Source organism: Xenopus laevis, chromosome 7L (assembly GCF_017654675.1).
Source record: "Xenopus laevis strain J_2021 chromosome 7L, Xenopus_laevis_v10.1, whole genome shotgun sequence".
In the NCBI taxonomy this organism is placed as follows: Eukaryota; Metazoa; Chordata; class Amphibia; order Anura; family Pipidae; genus Xenopus; species Xenopus laevis.
Window position 1 is genome coordinate 100,701,662 of NC_054383.1, and position 12,668 is coordinate 100,714,329.

At 39.1% G+C, this 12,668-nt stretch overlaps 1 protein-coding gene across 2 annotated transcripts in view; it reads right to left on the reverse strand.

Annotated features, from left to right (window-relative positions):
• Positions 1–11,768, reverse strand: part of XB5818699.L (provisional ortholog of coiled-coil domain containing 50 L homeolog) — a 77,173-nt gene extending 65,405 nt beyond the window's left edge. The window contains exon 1 of one of the 2 annotated variants that reach the window (XM_018226099.2): positions 11,595–11,768. The gene's annotated coding sequence lies outside the window, so the exon portion shown is untranslated. The other variant, XM_018226098.2, reaches the window with a different exon arrangement.
• Between the last annotated feature and the right edge of the window lie 900 nt (positions 11,769–12,668).

Genomic DNA, 12,668 nt, shown 5'->3' on the forward strand with positions numbered 1-12,668 from the left:
CGTATTGGGTTTCATTGATGTTTTAAAGATTTTTTAGTAGACTGAAGGTATGGAGACCCAAATTACATTAAAGGAGAAAGAAGGGTACCAAAGCAGTTCATTGCCAATAGATTAGCCACAATAGTGCAAGCTATAACACTAATTATTCTGCGGAATGCTTTACCATACCTGAGTAAACTGCTCTAGACACTCTGTTTGTTTAGGATAGCTGCTGCCATATTCACTTGGTGTGATATCACTTCCTGCCTGAGTTTCCCTGCTCAGTCATAGCTCTGGGCTCAGATTACAACAGAGAGGGGAGGAGATAGGGGGAGAGGAGCAAATTGAGCATGCTCAAGCCCTGCCCTGGAGGTTTAAGATGAAAACAGGAAGTCTGATACAGAAGCCCATGTGTACACAATAGAAGGAAATGAATGCAGTGTTTCTTTTGACAGAGGACTCAGAGCAGCATTACTTTGAGGGTTTACTGGTGTATTTATATAGACCTTTCTGATAAAGCTTACTTAATTTTAGCCTTTCCTTCTCCTTTAAGACACCTTATCCGTAAACGCCAGGTTCCATGCATTCTGGATAACAGGTCCCATTACCTGTAGTATGGGGTCATGTTAACTGCTACAAAAAAAAAAAGGAGGGTCGCTTTAAATGGAAGACGGCTGTCCAGCTTTCTGTTTTATGAGTTATAGAAATAGAAAAAGGTAAGTAGAGGTATGTATGTGTGTATGCATGTATGTGTAAGCGATGTTAAGGAGCCACAGTGCCGTACAATGCATAAAAGAACAATATAAATTAAAGTACAATATATAAAAGTACACAAAGGGAGGACAAGAGCTTAACTTTTAGTATGTTATAGAATGGCCAATTCTAAGCAACTTTTCAATTGATCTTCGTTATTTTTTTTTTATATAGTTTATTCATTATTTGACTTCTTCTTCTTCTGACTCTTTCCAACTTTCAAATGGGTGTCACCAAGCCCTATTAAAAAACATATGCCTTGGAAGGCTACACATGGGTTATTGTTACTGCTTCTTTTTATTACTCATCTTTCTATTCAGGTGTATCCTATTTATATACCAGTCTCTTATTCAAATCAGTCTGTGGTTGCTAGGGTAATTTGGACCCTAGCAACCAGAATGATGAAATGGCAAACTGGAGAGCTGCTGAATAAAAATCTAAATAACTCAAAAACTACAAATAATAAAAAATGAAACTCTATTGCAAAATGTCTCATAATATCACTCTCTACATCACAAAAAGTTGATTTAAAGGTGGACAACTCCTTTGCTATGTGATATGAGACACAGTAGGAAGGAGGTCCCTGCCTCAAAGAGCTTACAGTCTAAATGGGTGGCTAACATAAGGCACAAATTGGAGGGGGAAAAGTGCACAAGGTAAAGGCATTGTCCAATAGGTGCCAGTATTAGAATAATGTTCTAGTGCTCCAAAAGGTGTGGGATCTATTTCCTTCCTTACTGACAAACCACAAGTGCCATGTTTTGCTTTATGGCAGGGGATTTTAGATATAATCACAGGTTCAGTCACTCTCCCTCAAAACAAAGCAGGATCAAACACCCTTAATCAAATGAGCCAAACATATGCTATACTGCTGCTCGGGATGCCTGTAGCTGTCAGGCAGCTCAGGCACTCTATCAAGATGCACTATATAAAAGCATAAAATCAGGCCTTTGGAGGCACATTTATCAAAGGTCAGATTTCGAATTCATGTGAGTTTTTAAAAACGAGCCTAAATTCTCATAAATTCGACTAATCTAAATTTATTTAAAAAATCAAATTTTTCAAACTCAGATGATTTAAATGGACCCAAAAACTAGGATCTAATTCGATTCGAGTTTTTCCCCCCCCCAAATTTCAGGAAGGCTGCACAACTCCAAATTGATCCCTGGATGTCTCCCAACAGCAATTCAGCAGGTTTGAGGTGGCGAATAGTCAAATACAGGTTATTAAAGGGCCATAGTATAATAAATAGAGTATAATAAATATTGAAGACCGAATTCGATTTTTTATAAAAAACTCAAATCAAATTTAAATAACTCCCTAGTCTAATTTGACAGTTTTGACCATAAAAAAAATTTGAAAATTCAAATTTTCAATTTTCAATTCGACCCTTGATAAATCTGCCCCCTGACAAATGAAAAACCTTTTATGGTAATGTCAGATGTGGAAGGATCTTCCGCTGGCAGAGAAATGCCAGTAACTCTCTGCCATGGACTTCAATTGCATTTGTCTGTCAATGCACATGTGGAGCACTTTTGGGGCATTTAAATAGAATTGCAGGAGTAAGAGGCAATAAGTGGCGTTTCTACCCTGGTGCAGGATCCACCTCGTCTGCCATTAAAATATACATGAGCATAAAATATTGCCCTTTATAAAACAAAACCACTAGCTACATGGTCTGCATGGAAAACCAATGTGCAGGAATCTAATTGAAATTCTGATTTCAGTAACTGGCATTACATGATAGGGTGTGAACCTGGCAAAGCTTCCATTGATGCCACAAGACAGAGCAAGTTGTATCACATCCCTGTGAAATATGCAACATTACTCACTGCTTTGCAGTAATATGATAGCAAACACAACTCTCGAAATACATTAACACACTTACTGGTGCTGTACATTATAAAGGCACATCTCTGGGACGATACAGTGGGCAGCCTCAATGTTCCCCTACAGTATTGTATACATCATGGTGATCCTTGGGTTCCACAAAGAGAAACCTAAAGGAAATGTACTCTTTGCTAAAGCATATCTACATTTACAGGAGAATAACCTCTGAATGTCATAACTCCTGCATAAATACATACAGCCCCCAGGGTCTACAAACAACCGACTACACTGCACAGAATTCTTCATACTCAAGGTGTATTGCAGAATGAGTGCTTATGGGTATAAATAATGCACTGAGACTGCACCAAATGTAGTGGGTAAAAAATGTTATATTGTCTCTATTGGAGTATACAACTGCTGTAAAGGAGTTGTTTGCAGCATGAAAAGATGTCTGATCCAAGCAGCATAAATTACCAGTTTGTTAGGTCCTCATGGAAGCTCATCTCCGAGGTCAAATAGAGCGAGATTTTGGGTAAACACAAACTGATAAATGTTTTTGTTTGTAATATTGTTAGGCCCCAAGGGGGCCCTGGACAAATGTGGGGCTCAAAATGGGACTTTAACTGATTACAACAAACACTCTGCTAAAGTGACAAATTGATCTACAGTAGGTTACCCCATGGAAAAAGAATATACATCTTACAGCTCACATGGGCAGACTGTGCACCTTAGACAAACACACAAATTGCCAAAGTATGCCAGCCAATTTAATTGGATGCCACATGAAACCATATGTCCATACTGTTCTGGGTTGGACATAGATCCCATACATATTTAAGGTGTGCATGTCCTCGATTCTTGGTGATAACTGCGAACGGTTACTCCTGGCTCTTTCCCTTGAGGTGAAAGGGAAAGCACTCCCTGAGTTTGTGCTCAAACTGAAAAGGGAGCATACTGCCCATTTAACCCCTGGAGAAGATTTGTTTTGCATCAACTAAGGCACTGTTGCATGTAATTATTACAGACAGAAACAGTCTCTCCAGCTCATCTGCTGAATGTTATTTCAACTATCTGTTGCCCTTCCTGTAAAGCAGTGTTATGAAATGTTCCCATGCTTTCATGACTTCATGCTCCATCCTCCTGCCCTGAGAAATACTCACATCACCTCTATATGGACCTTAATGCCAAAGGCACATAAAACTGGACACTTTTTTCCCCCATTTACCTTTGCTATTTAGTGCCGACATATCAAACTATAGCCAGGTTGCTAAGGTCAGTTTTCCTAGCAATTAGAAGCAGTTAAAATGACAAAAGAATGCAGCAGAACAAATATAAACATGGCCTTTTACTGCCTTATTCAGCAGCATAACTACCATTACTTTACCTAATTCTCTCCCTTTCTTCTAAAGTCGCTGCAGAATTTTCTTAGTTTTTTTAACACCACTAAATGTTACAACTGTTAGCCCACAATTCAAAAGAGGAAACAATTCTCCCAGTGCCAAATGTGACGTTTCAAAAGATGCCTAATACATTTCCGATCATAAGAAGAATGTAAATTTTACATTTATTTGACGCGTTTAAGACATTGGTTTGAGTGCTCCTAAACATATCTGCTAATTGATTCCATTACATACTGCCCACTTGTACGTTGTGATTTATTATTATTTAAAACACAAAATGCTCTTGACACCAGTTCAAATGACAATTGAATAGAGGGGTTGTGTTTACACGTCACAAAAGGCATTTAGTTGCGTATAAAAAATACATATAATTACAGTATATTCATTTTTTACTCATGTAACGTGCAATTTGTAAGAGCCCATAGTACCTTTTAGGAAACAATTCTTCCAATTAGTATTATTACAACTGCATGCTAAAGCAAACAGTTACATTCCAATATACATTATTTAACATTTTCAAGTTATTTGTAAATTGAATTGCCAATGAAATCGGTGTTTGATTATCCCTTTCTGTCCTTGAACCAATGTAACGGCATACCTCCCAACTGTCCCTCTTTTGACAGCTCAAACCGCAGTCCCTCGTTTGTACTGGAAAGTCCCGGAAAGTTCCGTTTTTCTCTGCACTGAACAGCCAGAAAAAGAAACAACGTTTCTAACTTAATTGGCTTTTGGCAGAGAGCCCAGAACAGCCACAGCAGCAGATAAGATTCTTTTGTAACAATTTCGAGATAAGCAAATAAGTAATTGTAAGAATATAAGAAGATAACAGGTCCCCTGGGAGAAGTTAGACACACAGCTTAAAGGGCAATTCAAAAACTGTAATAACTGGAAAAAAAAACATAGAAATATGTTCAAACTTTCATAACCTGCCAAATTTTGTAAAATTAACATGGTAATTAGGAGGTGTGATGATTTTAGATTCCTACCGCACACCTCCAATTCACCAATCCTGCAGTAGTGGTGCGTCCTTCCGTTGACCCGGCCGGGCCACCCAAACAACGTGTATTTTTGAAGAAAAACAATGTTTGGTGGCAAATAAAAGGGGATACTCCCCGACTGCAACAATCTGTGTGTGCGGATCCGTTTTCTTCAAAAATACACGTTAATTAGGCCACAAAATGGGTGTGATCAAACATATTTTTTAATTTCCAAAATGTTGGGAGGTATGGTAACAGAAGTCAATTTTTCCATTCGGTATGTTAATAAGCTGCTTCTGCTTCATTGTTTTAAGAGTCAGAACCATTATAGAGTATGTAAGTAGTCAGACAGACACAGATTTTAATTGAAATTACATTTACAAATAACTTAAAAACCACTAAAGAGTTTAAATGATGTATTTGGGGAAAGTTGCTTAGCATTACATTTCCTTTCATTATGCATAAAACAAGTTATAAATGGGTCCATTTAAAGGGTAATATTATAAAACAATGGTTCATTTATGAGGGGAAAAAACATTATTTTGAAGCAAGAGGTGTTTATGTTTATAGGTTGTGTTGGATGCTGTCACCTTGTCAGAACAATATGGTATCCCCCCTGGTATGAGAAAACTCAAATATGCAGATAAATAATGCTAACCTCTGACATTCTATTTAGCTGAATATCAATATGGAAATAAAGCCTATTTAGAAATAGATTCTACTATTACTCTAAGCTAAATCACGTGTAAAGCTCCTTCTAACTTTGGCTGATCACGTGTCTGATTGTTGCTTTCTCCGCAGGAATTCCCTGTAATTGTTTGGATACAGAAAAAGGAACTAAGCTTAGGTAACATCAGTATTTCCAATTTAAAGGTGGCCATACACGGATAGATCCGCTCGTTTGGCGATGTCGCCAAACGAGCGGATCTCCCTCCGATATGCCCACCTTGAGGTGGGCAATATCGGGCTGATCCGATCGTGGGCCCTAGGGCCCAACGATCGGATCCTAGCGTTCGCCAAACGGGCGTTTTAACCCCATCCGATCGAGATCTGGCCGACTTTCGGCCAGATCTCGATCGGGGAAGCCCGTCGGGGGCCCCCATACACGGGCCAATAAGCTGCCGACTTGGTCTGTCGGCAGCTTTTATCGGCCCGTGTATGGCCACCTTAAGGCATCTAGTTACATTCTAAATAATACACTTTCTCTGCAGGAATTCCCTGTAATTGTTTGGACCTACAGATACAGAAAAAGTAACTAAGCAGAGATAACATCAGTATTTCCAAATTAAGGCACCTAGTTACATTTTTGCAGGAAAAAAATCGTGAAAAAAAAACATATTTTATGAATTTTTCAGAATTTCCACCAGAAAACTCGGATTTTTTTCGGATTTTTGCACGAAAACTTCGGATTATTGCACGAAACCCAGCACAGATCAAAAAAAAATGTTGGGACTTCTCCCACTGACATATATGCAACCTTGGCTGGTCTGAGATGTCTGATTTTTGGATTTGGACTTTTTCCATCCTCTGGGTATAATAATAAGTTTTTTTAAATTCAGATTTTATACTATAAAAACACCAATTTTTCCGATTTTGGAGTTTAGTAATTACCCTCCATAGTCTACTCAGTGTAAAGTATTTGTATACATATCAAGAACTCTGTACACGAGTAAACTGTTGGGAGCAGTGACAAAGGACAGAAGCATCCACATAACCCATCTCCTCCCCTACACAGAAATTATTGGAATGCCATATGCAAAAAGTTTAGTGGAAACTCAGGAGCATTGTAAATATATATAACAAACAATGTCAGGCCAAAGGAATCTGTTCTGATTGCAAAGTGTAATCACTTCCATCTGGTTCTGGGATTAGAGGGGCATAGTTTTATCTAACTGGTCAGCCTGCCCGGGCCAGTTGAGTAAGGGAAAATGTCAGTTGTGTGAATAAGGCTTACGTATAATATATATATTGAACATGTATGTAAAGCAGGCTGAAATTGCTTCCTAACACTAAAAATCACAGATCTCTCACATAGCTGTAACTCTATATGGTCACGTATTCCACATTGCTTTTTCATAGTACAGGTATGGGATCAGTTATCCGGAAAGCTCCAAATTACAGAATGGCCATCTCCCATATACATTTCCTTCCGCACATCACTTACTTGAATAACCAGGGTGCATTCCCTTCCTAGGCTGCTCCCAAACCCAATCCTTATCCAGCGAAATTATATGGAAGAAGCACGCCTGTATGCCGGCAATTGCCTTTTCAATCCATTTATTGCAGCAAAAAACATCACAAGCTGCAGTGAGTAAGGGGGCACTCCCTGAAAGCTTGTGCTGTTTTTTTGCTGCAATAAATGGATTGAAAAGGCAATTGGCGGCATACAGGTGTGCTTCTTCCATACAAAGTCGCATCTCCCACTGACTCCATTTATCCAAATAATCAAAATTTTAAAAAATGATTTCCTTTTTCTCTGTAATAAAACAGTACCTTGTACATACGCCCATACAGAACATACCAACGCATACTAGAAATAATCCATTATTCTTAGACACATATAACGCATGGCACTCAGTTCGGAAAACCCAAAATCTATCACGGTATTCCTCTCCTTACTTGTCGTGGATAGAAACTTTCCACCAGGTATGCGCAATCCCATACTGTATGACTGGAGTATTAACGGCCTCCGGAACATACACGATATACTAGACAACAACTACTCAGTACTCTCTTTAAATAAACTGGTAGAAAAATTTCCGTTTACCCACACCCACTTATATCTAAGTCTACAGATCATTCACTTTGCAAACGCAACAATAACACTCCTAACAAATCCTGACAAAAATAACTTGTTCAATCAACTCTGGAAGAACAAAAATAAAAAAACTCACAACTTCACACATTTATCAAACCACTTCTAGTCATAGATAATGATGATAAACTTAATTTTAAGTGGATTCAGGAGATACCCAATACTACAGAATCAGACATCTTGAAACAACACACTAAAATTATGACATTACTTCCGGCGAGCAGGTTTCAGGAAATGTCATTGCAAATTCTCCACAACTCGTATCTTACCCCACTCAGAAGATTTAAGATGGGTAACCTCTCCTCGGATGTGTGTTTAAAATGCCACGCTCCTGGAGCAAATTTAATCCATACCATGTGGTCTTGTCCTCTAATGCAATCTTTTTGGGAAGAAGTCGTTTCATATGGTGCACGGATGATAGGGAAACCCCTCCAACTACATATAACATGGGCTCTGTTCAGTACTCTTGATTCATATCCACAAATCACGAAAACTGAAAAACATCTCATGGGCAGATTGGCAGCAGCTGCCAGGAAAACGATACTGCAACAATGGCTACACACTGACTCCCCACCAATGACGTTGGTGAAACAAAAGCTGCACCATATTTTCCATATGGACTGGTTGGAAACTATAACCAGAAAGGAACACAACACATCAAAATTCTTTAACACCTGGTCTACCTACATAGCACACCTCCCACAACACATCAAATGCCTCACAATCTATACCTTTAGACATACGTCTTGGTATGACATGGAACTTCTCAAGGATCATCCTTTGGTCGTGGAATCATCCCAATTTCTAGCAACATTACAACAAGAGCTATCAAGCCCTGATACCGCGCCTCCCAGAAGCCATCTAACCAACAGACTACTAACCTCCTATCAGAACTAATCCCCACAGATCCTACCCCCCAATGCTATAAGCCATGACTGAGCTGAATGTTTCTAATGTTATTAAAATGTTATTGAAATGATACGTATTCGAAATCACAATTACTATACTCTCCACTTTATGGAACCATGTATAAAAATCCGTTGTGACTGTACCTTGTCATTTACAATAAAAACCAAGTTATAAAAAAAAAAAATAAACAGTACCTTGTACTTGATCCAAACTAAGATATAATTAATCCTTACTGGAAGCAAAACCAGCCAATTGGGTTCATTTAATGATAACATGATTTTCTTGAAGACTAAAGGTATGAAGATCCAAATTATAGAAAGATCTGTTATCCGGAAAACCTCAGGTCCTGAGTATTCTGGATAACAGGTCCCATACCTGTACCAGTCTTGAAGTACAGGAGGCCACTCTGCCTTATACTTACATTATTTATGTACATAGATCAGCATTGCCTTCCAAACAGTTTTCTATTATTGACAAGTTGCCTTTCCATACATTGTTTGGGCAAGGATCCAAATTGCCATTCTATGTGTGTTTATGGGGAATATGTCACATTCCCTTATCCTAGCATTAGTCTGTAGGTGAAGGGATCCACATTACCTTCCACTGTGATTATTTTGGCACAAGCAAGTGTCCACATTACCTTTGCGTAGCAGTTATGTTTCTTGCTTGGATCCCTCTTTCATAAGAGAAGCCTGTAAATACACTGCTGCTATGGAAAGCAATGTGGTTATTTGCATAAAACAAACAGCACTTGTAAAAGGCATTGTGCATCATTATAATTACATACAAGAGCTATGTAGATCCCTGCACATACGAGTAATGTCACGTTAGACAGCAAGACCTCCTTTACATAAGACTGCTGCTTTGGAATGGCAATGTGGATACTTACACATACAGAATAATGTTAAGTGTAAGGCACTGTGGATTTTTATACAGCTATGGTACCTGTTATCCAGAATGGACCTGGGGTTTTCCGGATAACAGATCTTTCCACAATTTGGATCTTCCTATGTGCATCTTCTAGAAAATCATGTAAACATGGAATTAACCGAATAGGCTGATTTTGATTCCAATAAGGATTATTTCTTAGTGTGGATCAAGTTAAGGGTACTTGATTATTTTGGTTGATTAAATTTGGATTATTCGCCTAAAATGGAGTCTATGGGAGACAGCTTTCTGCATAACAGGTTTCTGGATAACAGATCCCTTACCTGTATCTACATGCATACATACAAAGACAACATGGATCCCTGCTCATAAGGAATAATGCCACGTTAGACAGTGAGATCTTCTGTACACAATGAGTTGCTATGGAAAGGCAATGTGGATACTTGCAGACAGAGAATAACATTAGTATAAGGCACTGTGCATCCCTATACCTACATACAAACAAGGGCATTGTGGGTCCCGTCACATACAGAACGTTCTATTAGACTGTGAGGCCTCCTATATATAAACACTGCTGCTATGGACAGAATAACACTAGTGAAAAACACTGTGTATCCTTATATCTACATACATTCATACATATATACTGTAAATACATACACATATACAAGCATATTTACATACATACATACATACATAAATACATACACATATACCTACCTACATACATTAATACATACATACATACTGTATATACATACACACATACATACTGTATTTACATACGGTAAATACATAAATACATAAACATATACCTACATACATACATACACACATAATATACATACATATGTATCTACATTCATACACACATACATACTGTATCTACATAAATACATACACATATACCTACATACATTTATTCACATGTACATATATATATATATATACGTACACACATACATTCTGTATATACATAAATGCATACACATATACCTACATACACACATAATATACATACATATGTACCTACATTCATTCACACATACATACTGTATATACATAAATGCATACACATATACCTACATACATTCCTATATACATACATACTGTATATACATACACATATACCTACATTCATACATACAAGGGCTATGTGGATCTCTTGTCACAGAATAAAGTCAGTGGTAAGCAGCATGGACTCCTGTGCACTGGGATTATTGCTATGGAAAGGCAATGTGGATACTTGCAAGTATTAGAGAATAATGACAGGGAAAGGCTTAGTAATACATATTACATACATGGGCAGATCCCTGCACATACAGACTGCACATACAGACTGATGGTAGAAGAGTGTAATGTGGAGGGTCTCATCCAGTATACAGTATAGGGTATAATACAAGGGGAAGGCACAGGGGTTGCACATACACAATCATACAAGGAGAGGGGGATGAGGATCTAGAAGGAGGTTTAGACACATAATAACATATGCTGCTGCTGCTGCTGCTGCCATAGTAAAGCGATTGAGGGTTAACAGGATGATATAAAGGCGCATAAACTAGGCTGGGTGAGGAAGATGGTAGATATGCAGAGGCTGCGGTACATCAAGCACTGATTCCCTCTCAGGACAAAGCGCCACTGATGCTGCTGCTGATACCGGCGGGGGCTGACAGGCTAAACATGCGCACACGGCTCCATCCCCGGGATTACAATGTTGTACCTGTATCACTGTATGCGGGTCCCAAGGCTCGGTTCGTACAGCTGGGCCGGGCCGCCGGCTGATACCCACTCTTTTCACCTCCCTGGGATCGCGCTGCTGGGCGGACTGAGATGCCTTCCCCTCCCTCCTCCTCCTGCTGCTGCTGCTGCTGCTAGTACTCAAACAGCTCCTCTCTGACAATGTAAGGAGCAGGAGAGACGGAGGCCGCGCTGGGACATAATCCCCATCAACATCATTCCCAAACCTTAATGATCCCTAATCTATATTGTATTTGGAAATGGGGAAGATAGTTTAGAACTAGGAACTAGGTCAAGTCTGATCACCTTAATTCAGTCGCTGTGCAAGCACATCATGATGACTGAACAAGCAGCTGCGAGTTGTCAATCAATCTCGGTTCGGTTACTAATACAAGAAGACTAGAGAACAGAGTCGTGCTCATTGGCACCGACAAGGCAAATACCAAGTATCACTTCATCAGGTGCCCCGGGGTATTATCAAGCACACTTGTTTATTGTTTATACATTTAAAGGCAGCTCATCCACCCCTTTACATGATGCAGTCACTCCAGTCAGAGAAAGTAACGCCCATTGCTTGTAGCACCGCCTCATTGTTTGTAGCACCGCCCATTTCTTGTAGCGCCGCCCCGTTGTTTGTAGCACCGCCCCATTCTGATCCCGTTCTAAATTCTATGTCTGTGCAATGTAGAGAGAGGTGAAGTGAGAGTCTGGTACTTTGTGTATAAGGATTATGTAAGCCAAGAAGTATTAACAAAAGGGTTGAAAGGAAATGGGCTATTGGGATAATGGCAGAACAAGACTGGAAAAGAAAGGGGATTGGGGGTACATGGGGTACCCTGGGGAGAGAGCGTTTTCCATTGCTGTTGGCTCATGGTAGGGTAAATGAATGAGGAAGAAAATGTCACATGGATAGAAGAAGATGCAGGGGGTAAGGGAGGCACACGGGGGAGCGCATGGGTACAAACACCTGACAGAGCCTGCTTTTTTATTTCTATTTTTTTTTTACATTTTTTTTTAATATAAATTCAAATGAACAATACTTTAAAGTCTGCGAATACTAGTATTTTCCCAGTTAGCGGTATTGCAAGATAATGAAACAGACAGGATGTTTGCTTACATAAATTTGAGTCAAATATAACAGAAATGAGGTGGACAGTTATTCATGTGCGTTCATAATAGGCGATTTGTATCAGGGCGGGATGAGGAAGGGAGGAAAAGGCCAAGGCTTCCATTTACTTAAGTTCGTAAAAATTGACTATAAACCATCGGCCATTATCTCTACGATATTCTTGCAATACAATTAGCGCCACTCACATGTTTAATAAAAGTGCGATGAGACAAATTTGTCTTGCCATAAGTGAAGTTAATAATGCAGTTAGT